The following is a 20,105-nucleotide window of genomic DNA, read 5'->3' as shown; positions in this document are numbered from 1 at the left end:
AGTCTATAAGGTGCCACAGGATTCTTTGCTGCTTTTACATTTTCTAATGCATTCTCTAGCTAGACATTTACAGAGAACTCAACAGGATGAGCAGCATAATCTAATATTTAGGAAGTGAATATTTTCTACAAGTATCAGGCTAACTCTCACTGTGGGTGGAGGAACCCACCCATGTGGGACAGCATTCCAGATCAGGGCCCAAACACACACAGTTGCCCAATGGCTAATATCACAAAAATGCAAAGCCAGCATCTCAATGGAAAATGAAGGTCATGAGACGGGATATCCTGCCTCTTCCATTACTCACACTGAAGAGAGACACTAGCTTTTTCCCCCGGCACTGGCATAGCTGTCTGACCACAAACAGTACATAAATCTAATCAGCCATGGAGTGCTGTCATGCTAATAGGAACTTTATGAGGATTAATTCAACATAACGCTGCCCTCTTGTGGCTCATCACATAAGGGGCCTTTGCAGTTAGATTTTTTGTTTTTAATTAATAGGGAGGGGGGCAGAAGCTACAAAACCAACTGTTGAAGCCTTTCAGAGAACAGTTTCCCTGATCTTTCACACCGATAGGGTGAAGAGTCTCCAATTCTAAGATTGAGCTTGTGGCCTGCAGTCTGTGAAAGGCTTACAGCAGAGGAAGCCAGTTCAGCCTTAATGGGGAAACCTAAAAAGGTAGACAAGACTATGATCAAAACTAGTAACAGAAGGAGGGGGAAAATGTAACAAAAATAGAAATGTAGTCAACGCAGGGAAACAACGGAAGAGATAATGAAAGGGAAACAGATCTACTAAAGTATGCTTTCCTCCCTGGGCTTTTTTGAAGCCTGGGTTAATGTGAATTATAGTCAGGAACTGACATTAATTAATGGTATGTTAAAAATTTAGTTCCTTTGGAACTGCATGTCCTAGCCACATAGAAGAAATTATTTCATAGTGATTAATGTTCATTCTAGATATAACTGTGGCGAGGGCAGCAATCATATGAAGTAGGATGTTGGAGTTTTCCCCTCTATGCAGAAAATAGTTTTCAATAAAATATAGGGAATAAATATGTGCTTGCTATTGATGAGATATATATTTAGGGTTTAATTATACTTCTGAAGAGAGAAGCCATGGTAGGGATGCCTCCGATAGAGAGAATGCCTCCAGGGCTACCTGCTATGCCTTTGAAAAAAAAAATAGCCAGTAGCGTCCAGCTGCATTCATCTCTAATGTGCAGGAGGGTAATAACAAGCCTTCCTCCCCCGAAGCCAGCCCAAACTCATCAATGCTGAGGATGACGGCTGAGGCAGCACTAGGCAACACTGCCCTTTTGCAGTCACCAGCACACACAGCCAAGCTATGGCTGCCACCTGGAACACGCATGCTGCCCCCTCTCCCCCACTAGAGATTAACGCAGATGGTGCAGCACTTTAGACCCAGATTCTTACTCTCACTGAGTGCCACTAAATTCAATGAGAACACACTAGAGTAAGGGCTGGTGACTGAAGCCCGATTTGCACAACCTAGAACTTAAGACTGTAAACTCTGCCGGGGCATTTGATCTGTAGCCGCACTCTGCATATGTATGGCACAATACAAACGACGATGATTGTATCTGGTCCGCAGAAATGTCAGACATCAGTTTTGTTTTCATTCCAGTATTGTGTTGGACAGTGTTTACTATACATCAGGGATGGCGAATGGGGTTTAAAACCTTATTTTAAGAAGTCAATGGATATGAGTGAAGGAACAATGACATGGAAGCCAAAATGCATCCAGCACACACTGGAAGAATATCGAATGCCACCTGCATAGGAAAAAGGGAACTGACATGAATACAATAAAAAGATTATTTTGCTAGCACACACGCTGACTCTGTCTTGGTTATTGCTGTTAAGCAGGGTTACTTAAGTTGGTAGTAATAGGAACGAGAGGAAGAGGGGAAGCAGAGGAACAGAGAAAGAAAGATGGAGATTAGAAAAGTGGATAAGCAGAAAAAGATCAATTGGTGCTGTAGCTACATGTCTGAGATTTACATGCTCTGGGCTCAGTTCAGCAATACCTTGCTAACCAGCAGAGCACTTGAGCATATGCTCAACTTTAAGCAAGTGCTTAAATCCCTTTGACTCCATGTGCTTAACTGCTTTGATGAACTGGGGAAGATTTAGGGACATGCTCAAATGCGTTGCTGCAATTGGTCCAACGATAAGATTCTTTGTAGAAGCATCCAAGACACAGGTGTTCATTCAGAATGGGAAAGGACCATGTAAGCATTTTTACAGATATTGGACAATGTATTCGTGTGCCAGAAGTCAATAGAGCTACCCTAAACTACAGCAACCCAGGAACTGGTCCCAAATACATTTATTGTAATAAAATAAAGCAAAAGGAATAAAAAAAGATAGTCCAAAGCAGACCAAAATGAGCAATCAGACATGTTCTGCACCTCTGACTGAGCCAGTTTTCTCACTGCTCTGCTCACCAGGGAGTAGGACAGCTCCAGGTTTTTTGCAGTTGGTGTGAAGAGAGCAGCAGTCTTCCTCAGACTTCATCTAGAGCCAACATTAACAATTTCCCCATGGTCAGGAAAAGGTGGAAATTTGGGAACTCCTTCAAATAGTAATTCAAATATAACGAGTGATTTATTGGCAATTCTCTCACTGTTATATTCTATATAGGTTCTTATTCAACACATTACTGTAATACTGAAGCACCCTTCAGTTGTATTAAGCAATGGAATAGCACGTCCGTTGACTTATTGTTTGTTTTAGTGTGTGCAGTGAAATGCCTTATTCAGGTGGGGCTTTAGAGTTTGGTTTGTTTTTTTTTTTTTTAATAGATTTAATATTTATGTTAGAGAAGGCAAGGTCACAGAAATGACCCTGGCACCCAGAGCAGAAGGTGGCTAGGTTTGTGATGGGCCTTTGTTCCCGGGGTTGTTCATTCGAGAGTCATCGACTAACTCCCCATAAAACTCTGTCTTCTGCACAGACAAGCTGTGGAGTGAAGTTGTCAACATGGAGGTTTAGGTGCTTGTATATATACTTGGGCCAGGCCGGGGCTCAGGGTAGACACGGCATGTTGCAAATTCCTGCCTCTATTTTTTCTAAATAAAACATTCATACGGGGAAGGACAGGTATATTTTGAGCAGGATACTGACATTTCAGTGTTGACATCTCTGCTAAATATACAGACTCAAACTCCCTAGGAAAGAAGATCAAGCTTTATTTTAAGGCTTTTAATATGTACAATTTAAAAACAAAAGGATCAGGGCCCAAGATTGAGGCCGGTAGGCACTACAGTAATGCAAGTAAACGATAATGATTATGTAGGGCGCCCCAGTGGAAGCACAAGACATTAGTGCTCAGTTATCTGCACTGGGTGTCTATTTGTCTACCAGGAGGAATCTAAAATGTTACTTTTGACCTAGTGAGCAAAGCCCTGAAAGACTTGCCTAACTTGAGAGACCCCATCTTTCCCCATACCACACTGCTGTAGCTGCCATCAGCGGAATGCCCCCAAATGGAGTCTCCTCCATTTAAAAGAGAGGGTAGACAATACATTTCATGATCCCAACAAGGGCAATCAGGGTCAAGGGTCAGAACAGGGGCAAATCTGAGGTTAGGAATAGCCAAGAAGTTCGTAGTCAGGTCCAGGCCAGGGTCAGAGTCCGATTCAGGAGGCAAAGTCCAAAACAAGCCAAGGTCAAACCAGGAATTCAAGAGCAATGAGCAGGAACCATCGTGGCAGCTACAAAAGATCTGTTGCCTGAATGCCTGAATGTTGTATTTATGATAGGCAGGAAGCCAGTCAGGGGCCATGGGGTGGCTGTCTATCAAACCCTTGAGGCGGAACTTCTCATGGTGTGTGTCAACTGTGGGTCACGAGAAGTGGAGTACAAGTTGGTGTGATGCTGTATGATCAGAATATAACCATGTCATTAAAATTGCCACGGTTAGATAATTGTAACAAATCTTGTACAAATGTCAGTCATGTAAGGTGACAATGGAAAAGTTATGATTTGCTGAGTATGATTATCCTATTTATATGCATGTATCATCTTTGTACCTAAAGTTATGAATATTGACTATATACCTGTATTTTAATTGTGTTTGCTCCTGGGATAACACTCACAAGGTAATTTACATTGAGTCTACCCGAAAATATGGGTAATGGCTACTCCTAAGAGTCATCAAAGCATGCAAGGGCATATGACTTGCTCAGGAGACCCTGGACTCCATCTTGTGCCTGTAATTTTCCACAAACTAAGATTGATGGCATTCCCTCCACCCAGGAGAAAGTATATAAGACCCTGGAAGCATCTCCATTTTGCCTCTTTCCTGCTTTGGACTATGGACTTATACTAAAAGCAGCATTACAACCAGTGGACTCAGGACCTTCCAATTTTTTGGAAGTTACCAGAGACCTTACAAGCCAGTAGTTTATTCCATCACTGCTTCAAGAACTTTGCAATGAGTCTATGGATTTGTTTTCCTTGACCATTATAACTCTCTCCTCTTTCTTTTCTCTTATAAATAAACCTTTAGATATTAGATACTAAAGGATGGGCAACAGCGTGATTATTGGGTGAGATCTGAATTATATCTTCACCTGGCTATGTGGCTGATGTTTTGGGATTGAATGAACACTTTATTTGATTCAATTGGTTTTCAATAACCACTCCTCATAAAGTCTAGTATCTGGGGGGTGAAATAAAGGCAAGAATGCCCAGGGAGCCTGCATTTCCGACTTCTTGTTAACCAGAGTGATGAGACCGGAGTTTACTTTTGTTGCTGGTTTAGTAAATCTTATGAGAGAATAACCACCAGCGTGGGAGTGAGTCTTCCCTATTTCTCAGCAGTTTGTCCTTAATCTGATTTTCTCATCTGCAGCCCACTGAGGCACAGTGAGAGATGGCTATAGTTGCTGCGAGCAGCAGCCTGGTAACTCTACACGCCTGGGTTCTAGACCCATGGGGCTTTACAGTACACTTTTAGGGTAGAGGATGTCTCTCAACCATATCCTGGTACAGGGACTCAGTTGGCCCTTGGCCTGCAGATGAGATGGCAAGGCAAATAATTCAATAATAAAAAACTCTCTGTTGAACTCCCCATGTTTGTTTTGATAGTGGAGGAATGGGTGTTAATCTCTAACCTCGCCAAAGATTCCTAAGGCAGCCCCATGGTTGGAGGTCCTCGTATCTGTCCTCATAACTTTGTCTTCTTTTTATGACGTCTATATTAAACATATTAGAAAGTTTGGCATCTATGAGAGCTCTGCGAGGAGTAAATGCCTGATCATTCAAACTGCTGAGCTGTTCGTGGAAGTTACTCAACACATCCTGGGGGGACATTTGGCAATTAACTGGACACAAGGATTTGATCTCTGATGTTATTCTGGATCACTGAGCATCCAACATTCCAGGTCAGTCAACATGCTGATTCCCTGATTTGTCATTTAAAAACAAAACAAACAAGCCTCAAGATTATCACAAACTATGCAACAAAAAAAATCACACACACCCTAATGTTCAGCTAGAACATATGCATCCAGAAATTGCTCCACCTACAGCAAAAGTCTCCTTATACTGGTTGGTTTATCTGAAATAAGAGAGATCACTTTGCTGTAGCAAGTGTCTGCCAAATTGGTCAGGAATCATTTCATAGAATATCAGGGTTGGAAGGGACCTCAGGAGGTATCTAGTCCAACCCCCTGCTCAGAGCAGGACCAATCCCCAACTAAATCATCCCAGCCAGGGCTTTGTGAAGCCTGACCTTAAAAACCTCTAAAGGAGGAGATTCCATCACCTCCCTAGGTAACCCATTCCAGTGCTTTACCACCTCCTAGTGAAAAAGTTTTTCCTAATATCCAACCTAAACCTCCCCACTGCAACTGTGACCATTACTCCTTGTTCTGTCATCTACCACTGAGACCAGTCTAGATCCATCCTCTTTGGAACCCCCTTTCAGGTAGTTGAAAGAAGCTATCATATCCCCCCTCATTCTTCTCTTCTGCAGACTAAATAATCCCAGTTCCATAGCCTCTCCTCATGAGTCATGTGCTTCAGCCCCCTAATCATTTTTGTTGCCCTCTGTTGAACTCTTTCCAATTTTTCCACATCCTTCTTGTGGTGTGGGGCCCAAAACTGGACACAGTACTCCAGATGAGGTCTCATCAATGTTGAAAGAGAGGAGTGATCATGTCCTTGATCTGCTGGCAATGCTCCTACTTATACAGCCCAAAAAGCCATTAGCCTTCTTGGTAACAAAGGCACACTGTTTACTCATATCCAGCTTCTTATCCACTGTAACCCCTAAGTTCTTTTCTGCAGAACTGCTGCAGAGCCATTCAGTCCCTAGTCTGTAGCAGTGCATAGAATTCTTCCTGCACTTGTCCTTATTGAACCACCTCATCCGATTTCTTTTGGCCCAATCCTCTAATTTGTCTAGGTCCCTCTGTATCCTATCCCTACCCTCCAGCATATCTACCACTCCTCCCAGTTTAGTGTCATCTGCAAACTTGCTGAGGGTGCAGTCCAAGCCAACCTCCAGATTATTAATGAAGATATTGAACAAAACTGGCCCCAGGGCCGACTCTTGGGGCACTCCGCTTGATTTACTATAGCAAGAGAAATGATCCATCTGTAAAGCTTTGATTACTTGAAAGAAATAGACGTACTCACATCACATATGTTCCAGACTCCCCATTACCAGTTACAGCAGTTTAAAGTCTTACTACGTGACAATAGCAATAAGCATATACACTTGCAGACTTTCATGTTTTCAAAGGATCATTAATCATTTCCTTATGTACAGCAAGTTTTCCAACAGTCAAATGTTCTTTGGTGTCTACGTTTACTTATAACATTTATATCAGCTTCTCAGCTATCTGAACTAACTTGGAAACAGCTGGTTTGCCTGCTAAGAAAAACAAAGCTATTCAGAAAAATGGGTAAGGGGAAAAAAACACAATAAATTGGAAATGCTCAGGAAATACAGACCCTACATTACATATGTGCAATCAAAAAGATCAGAGATCTGCACTAACTCATAACAATATACAATGTGTTTTTTTGTTTGGTTTGGGATTTTTTTGCTGCAGAATATAATGTGAGGCTAAGCATGCAAATGGCTTTTTGGAAATGGGCAATGACAAAGATTGATTAATATCAGTTGACAGCCTGCTCTAGAGCTTCATAGCAGGAAAGGCAATGATTGATTTGCCAAATGTAGAGCATGTACTGTAGATAATAAATCTACATCTGAGCTCAATCCAATTTCATAAGTATGAACTAAGGGCCAGATTTTTAAAGATATTTAAGACACTTGAAGATATTTTAGCCACCTAATTCCCATTGGAAAATCCTGATAGGCTTCCATCTGCATCTGTAGGCACCTAAATACCTTAAAAAAATCTGGTCCTAACTGCCTACGGATGAGTCTACTATTGAGATTGGGAGTAGAAAGATTATGTACAGAACTGTAAAACAAAATGCAGTAACATTGTGTAGCTCATGCTTACTGGTCAAAAGAAAGGCAATGTAATTGTTTTCTAAATTCAGATAGAGCGATGACTATTATCCTAGCATCACCGTGGGTTCAATGATACTCTTGCCATGGATTGAGTAGCCGAGGGTCATGTTAGATTACAGTAATTTAAGTTATGATTGCGTGAGTTCCAGGTGATCACCAAATACACTCTAGCTAACAAAACTATCCAATCATGTAGGTTTGCCTTTTCACTGAAAAGCCTGCCACTGAAAAGCAAGTTATATATCCTGCCATGGGGAGTCACCAGAAAACTGGGTTTGCAAACATAAATCCTGAAAGTTTTAGGTCAGTGTATATGATTCTATACAAAAAAAACATGAGTCTCAGAGGTTAAAAAATGCTCAACACCAACAATGCCCATGGAGAATAATGGGTCAGTTAGGCTCTGAAGACAAGCTAACCCATTATCTTTTCAACAGGAGCTGCTTGAGCCTGAGGACTGTTGAAAATCTGGCCCAGCAGCTGCAGTGTTCTAAGATTATAGGGAAAGAGAAGAAAGAACAACTGGACTAAATATAGTACATTTGTAAGTACCTTGAACCTTAGAAAAGCTAAAGCCATTTATAATTGTTTATGCCCCATTTATAATCATTATCTACTGCATTATAGGCTTTCAAGGAGAGATGATGATGGAGATGGCTAACAAGGTCTTGTCTGCCCTAGAATGGGATCATGGGTGAAGAATCGAGTTTGCTACCATGATGTTGGCCAATCTGTTTAGAAGAGGCCAAGTACTGTTCAGTACCACATCAGCTAATTGCCATCAAACCTTGCTGCTAATCAAACCAGAACCTCGAAAGCTTATGTTCTTTCTCATGACTACCTACAGCCTGCTAGAGCCACTGGCTTTGAAGTGGAACATACCAACTCAAATGTAATCTGCAACGTGATCATTTGAAATCAGCTGACCCAATTATGGAAGGAAGCCTTCAGGTAGACTAAATGTAAACATTTTTACATAACATGGGATTTGTGAAGAAGTGGACAAACATTTGACTACAGGAGTCTTGTAGCTTACTGGGCTTCATTGCAAATACAACGACTGTCCCTGTCACTAGCAGTGTCTTTCAATCACAAACAGCACTATACTTTCTCCAGTTGGCATAGCTCAAATAGAATCCAGCAGGTGATTAATGCCTGGAGAAAAAAAATGTCTCTCTCACCTTCTCAAGGGTCCTTCACAAGGGATCAGAGTTCAGAGGGTTAGAAACCTTCATTTTTTAGAGTTTGCATTGAATTTGCCAAGATCTTTCCTAACAGAAACCTCTTTTTCCCTCCTCCAAGGATTATACAGTGAAAACGTATAGCATTCACAACCAACATTTTTTCCTGGCTACAGGAACTTTGTACTAAAGATAGAAACCCTTTCAGAGCACAAGCCCCCTTAACTAAGGGGATTTATGAAGAAATGTCCCCTAAGGGTAAGTTATCCCATAACCACCTAGTGCAGGAATTCCTTCAACTTCCACAGAAGCACCTATTACTGGCCATCGTTGGGAACCAATGTCTGTATGAAATGGACCCAGTCTGGCAATTCCTACATTCCTGTGTAAGAGCTACACCATAGAGAGAGTGACAGCTGTTCTAAGATAAATTTTGTTTATGATGAGGAGCTTAGCATGCTAGTGGCCAAGTTTAGCATTTAACAAAAGGCAAGGTTGTATTGCACTTGACAAAACTAGCCACAGAGCCTAGGAAGGTGACTCTAGAGCCCAAATCAGTCATCGTATACCCATTCACACACCATCTGTAGAAGTTAGCTACATTGGTCCTCTGTGAAAGAATTGAAAGTCCAGGTCCTCGAATCAATTCAACTAAGAGAGGAGCTAAGTTCCGATGCTCAACCATTCCTAAGGCTCACAGCTGAGAAAAAGCATTAGGTTTCAATACAAATTCACCTCGTCTAGTAACAATCTATACAGGTGGCTCCTGGTCCATGCATTTATTAAAGAAGTGTCTGAAAGGTACACACATTTAATGTGAGGCAAGATAGTCATAGAGAAAAACCGAGTGATGGTGGTACTTATCCTGAAGCTCACTACTGAAATAGAATATGCTGAGGGTTTTCTTAACTGTACCTGCCAATATTTGCCAAGTGCATCCATTTGCAGGTGCATTTACAAGTGCAGGGTATTTGCTCATGCAAACAGGTGATCAAGCCTTGCTATCATATAATTTGCATAGAGAAGTTGACAATTAAATTTGCTGTCCTCCTTAATCTCTTTTACAGGATGGGATAGTAATTTGATGATCAAATGATGGGCAGATACTTAAACAGCAAAATGACACTATATCGGGTGTTGCAAGGATGAATTAGCCTGACTTGATTCTAAACAATTTTTAGTACTGAAGTCACATTTTTAGCGGTGAGCTTGTGAACCCCTGCCCTCCCCTCCTCTCCCCTTCTGTATGCAGTCACTCAAACAGAATAATCCTATTGAATTCAGTAGGGTTGCTATTGTTTATAGTGACCACTTTGCGGCACTGATGATAATCAGCTGGTGAGAGTATGAACACAAAGCTTTTTGAAACTGAACGCCAAGACGTTAAAAGCTTTTTATTCACGGGATGAAGCTGAAGTGATTATAGATGTTGATATAGCTTCTGACACCAATAATGATCATAAATAGCATTTAATATTAGCTCATGATGAAAGGCTACATGACAGGGAGCACTAATCCCCAGGCACCACGAAAACTCACAAAAGCCCCAATTTCCCTTACTCTGAAGTGAAATGATTGAAAAGGCCAAGCACGACCTCCATTACATTATTTTATAAACTAGATACATTCGTTTTGAAAAATCCCTAAAGGATCATTTTTTGTTCTTTTTCCCCCTCCCATCGTGGTTTTGTTAGGGACTAATTTTGACTAAAACCAGGTGATGGTGGGAAGTTTAGTTATGGAAAGATCATATTTTAGATAGTCAGACTCTACTGTGAAGTAGCATATTGGAAGGCGATTGGTGATGAGGTTGTTATAAGAACCTATACATAACAGAAGTGGGGTTGGTGGCTCTCTTCAAAATTTTAATGAAAAACAAAATTTTCCATGAACAATGTAACAAATTGGATGAATGCAGGTATCTCTCTGAGACCGTTACATCAACGATATCAGTGTTGTCTGTGGGCTTGGAAGGATTATATTATATCAGTAAAACAAAACGTCTATTTCACCACATACACACAAACTGATGAAAAAAATATTTCCATCAATAGTGATTGAGAGGCAAAATAAGAAAAATGCTGATTGAAAACCTAGAGCTTGATTTAAGGATATTTACTTTGTATATTTTGACACACTGCATTGACAGTTTGTGTGTTAACAGCTATAAAGCTTTCACATTTTGGAATCTCAAAGTCTATTGCCATTCAGTAATTGTCTGTCTATCCCTTCATAATTTCCCGCAACCCTGAAAATGTAAATGGATAAAAACAATTTAAAATGCTTAAAAATAAACCAGTATTATTCATCAAAATTACAAACAAAACAAAACTGAATTCTGCCAGGCCTAGTTATCTGCATCTGTGAAAGCTAGAGATTTTAGTCGAAATCCAGGTGGGAGGTTTATCAAGTTTCCCCAGGAACTATAGCCAGGACACCTCCTAGGACAGGTAAACAACTCCAAAGTGGTACTGTCTCTGAGGATTTTTGCATATACTGAGTTAGACTGACTTATAGAAGCCCAGGGGACAAAGAAAGATTTTTGATATGAAGGCTGTATTTCAGCTGACTAAGGGGGGTTCTTGCTCTAAACACTGACATGAACCTTTAACCAAGAGGGCAAGCTCTTCTGGAAGGATTGTAAACTTATTAATCCCCCCTGTGGAAGATGGGTGACCTCCAAAAAGCTTAATTTGTATTTAGACCTTTTATTGTTTTATATATTTTCTCTATAGTGCTTTTGTCTTTAACTAAATGTCTTTGCTTTATGAAGGCTGTCTGGTCACTGATGAACCACTATACTTGTTTCTGGTGGAGAAGAGCAAAACTGAAAGTGATGAGTTAAAGTCAGATCTACTGAAATAATCAATAGTGAATTGCAGGGGGAGGTGGGGAGAGAGGGAGACTGTGACCCTAAATCCCCCACCTGTAGGGAGAGATTCATGGGAGTCTGCCTACAGAAAGGTGATGGCTCGAGGTGGGACACCTACAGGGGGCATTCCTTCCTTCAGTGGACTATGGAGGGGTCAGAGGTGCAGTTACCCCAAAACAGTAACAGATGTTTATTGGTGTCTTTTCAGCCAGCTCACATTGTAAGTGACCTGTACCGGGAGACTTTGGCAAACCAGTAGAGCGCCTAAAACCACTATGGCTTATTGTTAAAGGTGGCCCAGACAGCAAGCTGCAAATTGGCTATTCAGCAATCTCAGCTTGACCAAGGCAGGAAGGGGTGGCGTTGGATGCCACAGCAAGGGCAGCTTGACCCCGCATCCTTCCTGATAAGAATTGTGTTGAAGTTGCTGATACATGCATTTTAAAAGAGCAGGATGTACCCTCAGGAATGTCTATTGAGGTCTCAAGATTACAGACTGAAAAAAACCACACCTGGTAAATCAATAATCAAAAGAAACCTCTTGCTTGATCATTAAAACTGTTTACTTAAGGTTTCTTTAAGGGATGTTTCAATCTATTACTAATGTATAAATAAGGGGAAAAAGTTTGAGATAGTTGGACTTGTTTGGGGAATCTTTTGGACTCTCTTTGGACTCTCCCTCTGGATACATCTTGCAGTCCTCACCGGCAGACAGAAGATTTGGCCACCAGAAGCCCGCCGCTGTGTCACTCGAAAGCCACACTCAGCTTTGGTAATTATCAAGGGTTGGGGGTGTTTTACCAATCTTGTTGCAGGTGTGTGTAAGTGCTTGAGACTAGTAAAGTTTAGCTTTAAGTGAAAGCACTCTTGTGTTGTACTGTTTGTGCCAGCCATCTATCGGTCGGACGGCCGTGTCTCCCCTGATTTATTTCCTGACACCTGCTCTCACAGAGTAAAAGTTACCAAGAGCTTTGGGTTGAAAGAACCTCAGGTAACATGACCAACATCATGATCCACTATGGATTGCAGCATAGAATGAAGGACACGCGTCAGATCCATGATACTCCCTTTGTATGATGCAAGAGGTTGAGGAAATTCTGGAAGCTACTTTCTTAAAAAACACACACACACACACACACACACACACACACACACACACACACACACACACCCTCTGCAGGAACTTTGGTTATTTGTGGATGCATACAGCTGTTTGTTAAACTACATTGTGGCCAGTGGGTTGATCCTTAAAGTGAATGGACCACACTTTACATTAAGGGTACACTTCCCAATAGTATATAAAAGGTTAATCAGTGATTAACAGAGGTTATAAGCATGTTGCAAACATGCATAGGATGTGTCAGTGATGGTTATAAGCAATATCGCTTGGACTTTTACACTCACAGCTGGTCAAGAAGTTCTTGACAAAACAGATTTCCATGAGACATTCTCAGGTCCAGGATGTAGAGGAGTGGGGAGAAGAGAAAGACAGAGTCCCCCTCCCACCCCGACTAGCCAATAACCCAATAGTTAGGGCACTCACCTGGGATGTAGAAGACCCTCATTCAAGTCCCGGTTCTGCCTGATTCAGAATCCAAGCTTCCAGAGTCCGGTGATTCATAAGACTCTCAGCTTTTACTAATAAAAACTGACTAGCCTTCAGAGTTGCGAGTATACCGCTGAAGGTCCAGAAGACAGATTTAAAAGAATCCCAAACTTTTTATTTTAAAAAAAATCACTAATGTAAAAGCTTTTTATAATTTTTAAGGCCTCTCTCATGATTTTTGAGCTCTTGGGGTTAGCTATACAAGATTTGCTATCATTCTCTGCCCCGAGGGAATGACTTAGGGAAACTCTATGGTGGTACTGCTAGAGAGAAGATAATCCACAGCTTGGTCAAACTGAATAGATTTGAATCCTCCTTTTTCCCCCATCTGCCACAGTGCTGAGTAATACCAACTTAGATTGTCTCTAGTTCAGAGGATGACGTTATGCCCCACCAGATAACAAAGTAAAATCAACTTTCCTCACAAATCCCATTATTTCCTTTGATATCCTGCTGGAATATAAATCGACAAATTCAGCAGAGACAGGAGCCCAACAGCAGTCTGCAGACTCCAGTCACGTTAACTCTAGCCTGCAGAACAAGACCATCTGGATTACTCTGAATTACTCAGACAGAGCAGCAACTCTGCCTCTCATAAACCCTTGTTCTTCAGATCAAAGATATTTGATCGACAGCTAATTAAAAGATACACTAGCCAGCCATAAAGCACTAGACTAACCTTTCAAGTAGACAACTCAATTTGCAATTAAAAAATGTCTTAATTGTTAAACTTCCAGACTTCAGCAACAATACAGCCAGTCTTGAAGCAAGATACTGACTGGTGAGAGCTGCAACTCATTTGCCTTTTAAGACTCTATATCAGAAGAAAGGCAAGATGGTGGTTTAGGCAGCACCTGGATGATTTTCAAGATCCTTGTAACTCCCTTTCCCACACACAGAAGATTCCCTAATGGAACTGGGGCTACTCTCACCTTTCTTCAGGAAAACACTCCTGGGAGTGGGGGGTGGGGGTCGAGGAAGGTACCAATAATTCAACTCACAATATACTTTTACTGACCTCATAAATTTTAAGGCCAGAAGGGACCATCATGATCATCTAGTCTGACCTCCTGCACGTGGCAGGCCACAGAACCTCACCCCCTTGCACTCCTGTAATAGACCCATAACTTCTGGCTGAATTACTGAAGTCCTCAAATCATGATTTAAAGACACCGAGTTACAGATCTGCCAGGCACTTGTAAATATTGTAGCTTGGAATCTCTTTCTCAGGCTTTGTCATCACTGCCTAACAATTCAGCATTTTTACAGTGCGATAACTATCATGTGTTAGTTACCTTGCTTCGAAATCCCAATGGAGACAAGGCACCTGTCGTTTTTAACTCCAAGGTGTCTAGACTCGGTGAGCTCCATAATCATGCCAGGTTTGAGCTGGTCTAGTTTACCTGTGGTAAAACTACAGGTGCTATATCTTCACTAGGATTTTCCAGCAGGATAGGGAACGCACATTAATTAACCCATGGTAAAAACACACTTTTTTTACAGTGAAGATAAAGGCCTACACAAGAGTTTGAGAAGTGTTTATACATAGCCCCACCCTCCACATCCATACACGCTTACTGATACCACTCCTATCCATTCATTTACAAGCAAAACAAAACTAAAAACTCCCTGACACTCCTGAGGGCCTGCTCCTGCGTTGTGCTCCACCTGGGCAGCTGCAGTATCCAGACTGATCACAGTGCTGGAGCCAGGCCCAAGAAAGCGAAAAACACTAACAACAAAGACACACATTTAAATACCTGCGCCAACACTGGAATGGAAGGCCGGCAGTCCCCTACAAACTCCTAGAGCCAGTGCTCAATTTCTAATATTTCACTGGACAGACTGATTGTTCTTTCATATATTCTGTGCTTGTAAGTATTTGTCTCCAGTGACCCTCCTCACTTCACGCTCTTGTATTTTTTTGGCTACTGTGAGGTTGGTTTACATTAAAACTCCAGTATTTACAGTAGCCAACTACATCTAGGAGGACCAAGCAATAAAGCATCGTCAACATAGCAAAATGGCTTCCTATCTCTTTGGAGTCCTTGGTTAGTTTCAAGCTATATGAGAGACTAATCTTTTTTTGTTATACCCCTAAGGGTTTGTCTACACAGTGCAGCAACGCACTCTACCGGGGGCATGATATGCAGCGAGTTCTAACATGTTGGGCTCTAACTGCCCCATGTAGATGCTGGTGGAGTGCTCTAAAAAGGACTGTTAAAGTGAACTAGGTACCTTTCAGAGCCCACCAACAGGGTCTACACAAGGCAGTTAGAGTGCAACACATTGGCACATTCTCAAATCACACCCCTACAGAGCGCTTTGCTTCGCTGGATAGACAAGCCCTGATGGTCTGATTTTGCCTCCTTTACTTGGTCTTAATAGTCTCATTGACATCAATAGCTCTACTTGTGGTGTAAGATACTACCCAGCCCAAGTAAGGAGGGCAGAATCTGTCCCTAAGCCAATACAATTGAAGTTCCACTAGCCGCTGAGCTAGGATGCTCCATGTACACTCATTTCAATACTGAAATGTCAACAACAAAAACACCAACGTAAGTGGTCCAAATATCTGGGAAGAGAGGGAGCTCTGTGGTACGTTAACTTTGCATTCACAACCAATAAGGCTGTGGCCAAAGTGCCACCGGGTTTGGATTTACAGTGGATGATTCCTTCCTTGTGAGACATGCAAATGAAATCAGCTAACCTCTGGCTGTGCTTACTCATTCTGATGGAAGCCTCAAGCCGCCATTTTTCATTGAAGTGGTGCCACAAAAAGTATTTTGAATCCCAGTTACCAAGGGACTGTGGCACAGCAATGTGTTCATATCGAGGATCAGCCCATGCTAGAGAGTCCATGGTTAGGACTGCTGAGGACAAGAGACTAATAGCTTAACAAAATTATTTTTAAAAAGTGGATCAGAAACACGGCTGATCGGGCAACGAAGACTGGCATTCAAACATACCCAAAGCAAATACCACATTTGTAGCCTGTAGAAAGCCCAACAGCTATGTATACAGTGCACTGTTCCTGAGTGGTACTGAGCCTCCACAACTCCCATTGGTCATTAGTGCTCAGTAGCTCTCAGGAACAGGCCTTTTCAAAGGAGATTAAGGTACATCTTTCACTTCAGCATTACCTTGGGGGATTGGCACCTGGGTTGGCACTACTCTGGCTCTGAACAGCCACACTGGAAAACCACACTCAAGTTACTGTGTCCTGATTGGTGCGGCCCCCACCTGTGTGTCTCACTAGAACTTCTGGGAGCACATCACATAGTTCTTAGTGGTAAATGGAGCCATTCTCTGATATTTTCCCAGGGAATTTTGGGAGAGTTTGGCTGTCCTTCCGGGCAGTCAGTGGGAACTGTGGGAAGGCATTGGAGGACTAGCAGCACTCGAGTGTTTTAGCCTGCTTCCGCAGGGAACAGCAGGTTGCACTGGTCCTACAAACCCCAGTAACTGCACTTAGCTATTCACATGTACAGGCAATTTCGCTTGTTATCAACCCCTCGGTTGCCAGCAAAAAGTTGCCACTCTTCAACAGCTGTTAATAAGGAGAAGGTTGGTTTGTGAGGCTGCAGTCAGGAGGAAACATTGGGAAGTGCCTCTCCTGTCTGCAGCACTGCAAACCTGCCTGTGGGGATGGCAGCAGCAGCGAGGGGTCTGCAGCCCAAATGCCAGGTATTTTTACAAGGAGTGGGGGCACTGGGGCCCTGTGGGTCTGCACTATACCTCTCACTGTGCTGCCCCGGGTCGGGAACTCAGCCTGGTCCAGCACTTCCATCCCTGGGTGCAGCCCCATGACCGGGCACGGCCTACAGAGTGCAGGGAGAGGTACTGTGCACCTCCAACATCTGGGCTGCAGCCCATATCCTGCTACTGCCCTTCCCACAACCCCTTACCTCCTGTGCTGTCCCTGGGCAAAGACAGGGTTGTGGGGCTACAGCCCCAGAAGGAAGAGCTTGGATGGGCTGAACACCAGTCACAGACAGGTTGGTCCCTGTGTTTCCTTCCACGGCTGCAGCCTCAAAAACCTCTTCGTAGCTGGAAGCTTTCTCCCACACAATGTTGTTAATGAGCAGCATGCCATGGCCAATATCCAAACACCACTAACATGAAAGCGAATGGGGCAGGATTGGCTCCTGGCAAAATGTTCCTATTAACTGGAAGTTGTCAATCTGCAGGTTACTGTTAAGCAGACTACGCAAAGCTAGCCCCAGTGACTTCACACAAGCACCCAGAAACAATCTAAATTAGGCACCATCTTCAAAGCCCTGCCTGGCCTGGATCCAGGATTGTCCAAAGCTCCGGGACAAAGACTGATCAACAACTTTGCTCCTCTGACACAATGGAGCACTCAACAATAAAACTAAAACTCATCTGTGCAGAAAACAGAACTTTCTCCGGGGGCTGCAGAATGAACTCCCCAAACAACTAAGGACTTTCACAGATCTCCCCACCTTCCGCATAGCATACAAGGAACAGTTCTGTGATCGAACCTTCATATATAGCAACAGGTATATTTACAGTTCTTTAAAAATACCCTACCAAAACAAGACACTGGATGCACATGTTTCTCCCTCTGGGAGGAGGATGAGATAACAAACCACATGTTTGTTTTCTGTGTAGTCACATAGCTTAATGAACTTCTGGAAGGCACTCAAGTACTATCAGGAATAGTATCCCCGATAATGTCACGGATAACCTAGTGGCTGAACTTTGTGACTTTGTCTTCATCCACAACTATTTCAAATTTGGGGACAATATACCTTCAAATCAGCAGTACTGCTATGGGTACCCGCATGGCCCCACAGTATGCCAACATCTTTATGGCTGACTTAGAACAATGCTTCCTTAGCTCTCGTCCCCTAAAGCCCCTACTCTACTTGCACTACATTGATGACATCTTCATCATCTGGACCCATGGAAAAGAAGCCCTTGAGAAATTCCACCATGATTTTAACAATTTCCATCCCACCATCAACCTCAGCCTAGACCAATCCACTCAAGCAGTCCATTTCCTAGACACTACTGTGCTAATAAGCGATGGTCACATAAACACCAGCCTATACCGGAAACCCACTGACTGCTATACTTACCTACATGCCTCCAACTTACATCCAGGATACACCACTCAATCCATTGTCTACGGCCAAGCTCTAAGATACAACCGCATTTGCTCCAATCCCTCAGACAGAGATAAACATCTACAAGATCTCTATCAAGCATTCTTAAAACTACAATACTCACCTTCTGAAGTGAAAAAACAGATTGACAGAGCCAGAAGAGTACTCAGAAGCCACCTACTACAGGACAGGCCCAACAAAGAAAACAACAGAATGCCACTAGCCATCACCTACAACCCCCAACTAAAACCTCTCCAGCACATCATCAGAGATCTACAACCTATCCTGAAAGGTGACCCCTCACTCTCACAGATCTTGGGAGACAGGCCAGTCCTCACTTACAGACAGCCTCCCAACCCGAAGCAAATACTCACCAGCAACCGCACACCATACAACATAAACACTAACCCAGGAACCTATCCTTGCAACAAAGCCCGATGCCAGCTCTCTCCATGTATCTATTCAAGTGACACCATCATAGGACCTAATCACATCAGCCAAGCCATCAGGGGCCCCTCTGCCATGTACATTGGCCAAACCGGACAGTCTCTGCACAAAAGAATAAATGGACACAAATCTGACATCAGGAATCATAACATTCAAAAACCGGTGTGAGAACACTTCAACCTCTCCAACCACTCAGTGACAGACTTGAAGGTGGCAATTTTGCAATAAAAAAAACTTCAAAAACAGACTCCAAAGAGAGACTGCTGAACTCGAATTAATATGCAAATTAGATAAAATTAACTTAGGTTTAAACAGAGACAGGGAATGGTTGGGTCATTACACTAATTGAATCTATTTCCCTATATTAAGTTCTCCTCACACCTTCTACGGGTCATCTCGATTTTCATTTCAAAAGGGTTTTTTTCTCCTGCTGATGATAGCTCATCTCAATCGATTAGACTCTTCCTGTTGGTGTCCATACTTCCACCTTTTCATGTTCTCTGTATGTATAAATATCTCCTGTCTGTGTGTTCCGTTCTATGCATCCGAAGAAGTGAGCTGTAGCTCACGAAAGCTCATGCTGCAATAAATGTGTTAGTCTCTAAGGTGCCAGAAGTATTCCTGTTCTTTCTTCAAGTACTGTGGTGATGACTGCAATATAAAGAACTATAGAGAAGAGAACCACATTTGCAGTCCAGCCGTGCACCAACCATTACTGACCTATCCCATCTACAGCTACACCCAACATTAGTGCCACATTGAAATACTAGGAGCAATATCCTGGCCCCATTGAAGCCAATGGAAAAAAATTCCTATTGACTTCAGTAACTCCAGGATTTTATCCTACGGCTTAAATCCTATCTCAGACCAGTTGTCTCTTGATATCACTCCTTTGACGTCATTGAAGGGCATCCTGACTTACACCAGTCCTAGACCAGAATCTTATCACCAGCTACCCTAATCATCTGTAGCCAACAGTCTGTCCGGACATTAAAAGGTTTATCTGTGCCTATTGCAGCCCCTCCAAGAATAATTGCTTTCCAAGTGGAGATACATGTTTTTACCACTGGAAAACCTCTCCCTCTGTACAGCATGCTGTTCAGTTTGATGAGCCATCCATCTGCCACTAGAGAAAACTCAGGAAGTCTGCTCTTGTCTGCCAATGTTGCTGCTCTTTCTGGAGTAATAATAAAGGTTTGAGCTGTGAATTCAGTATACGTTGACAACTGGTCTTTTTTGAAATTTTATTAGAATTTAAGGTGATCTCTGATTAGCCTTCTGAAAAATTCCAGTGTTACTCCACAGCAACAAAACAAAAGAATAAGTTTGCAACAATGATACT

Source organism: Gopherus evgoodei, chromosome 7 (genome assembly GCF_007399415.2).
Source record: "Gopherus evgoodei ecotype Sinaloan lineage chromosome 7, rGopEvg1_v1.p, whole genome shotgun sequence".
In the NCBI taxonomy this organism is placed as follows: Eukaryota; Metazoa; Chordata; order Testudines; family Testudinidae; genus Gopherus; species Gopherus evgoodei.
This window is presented reverse-complemented; position numbering follows the sequence as displayed.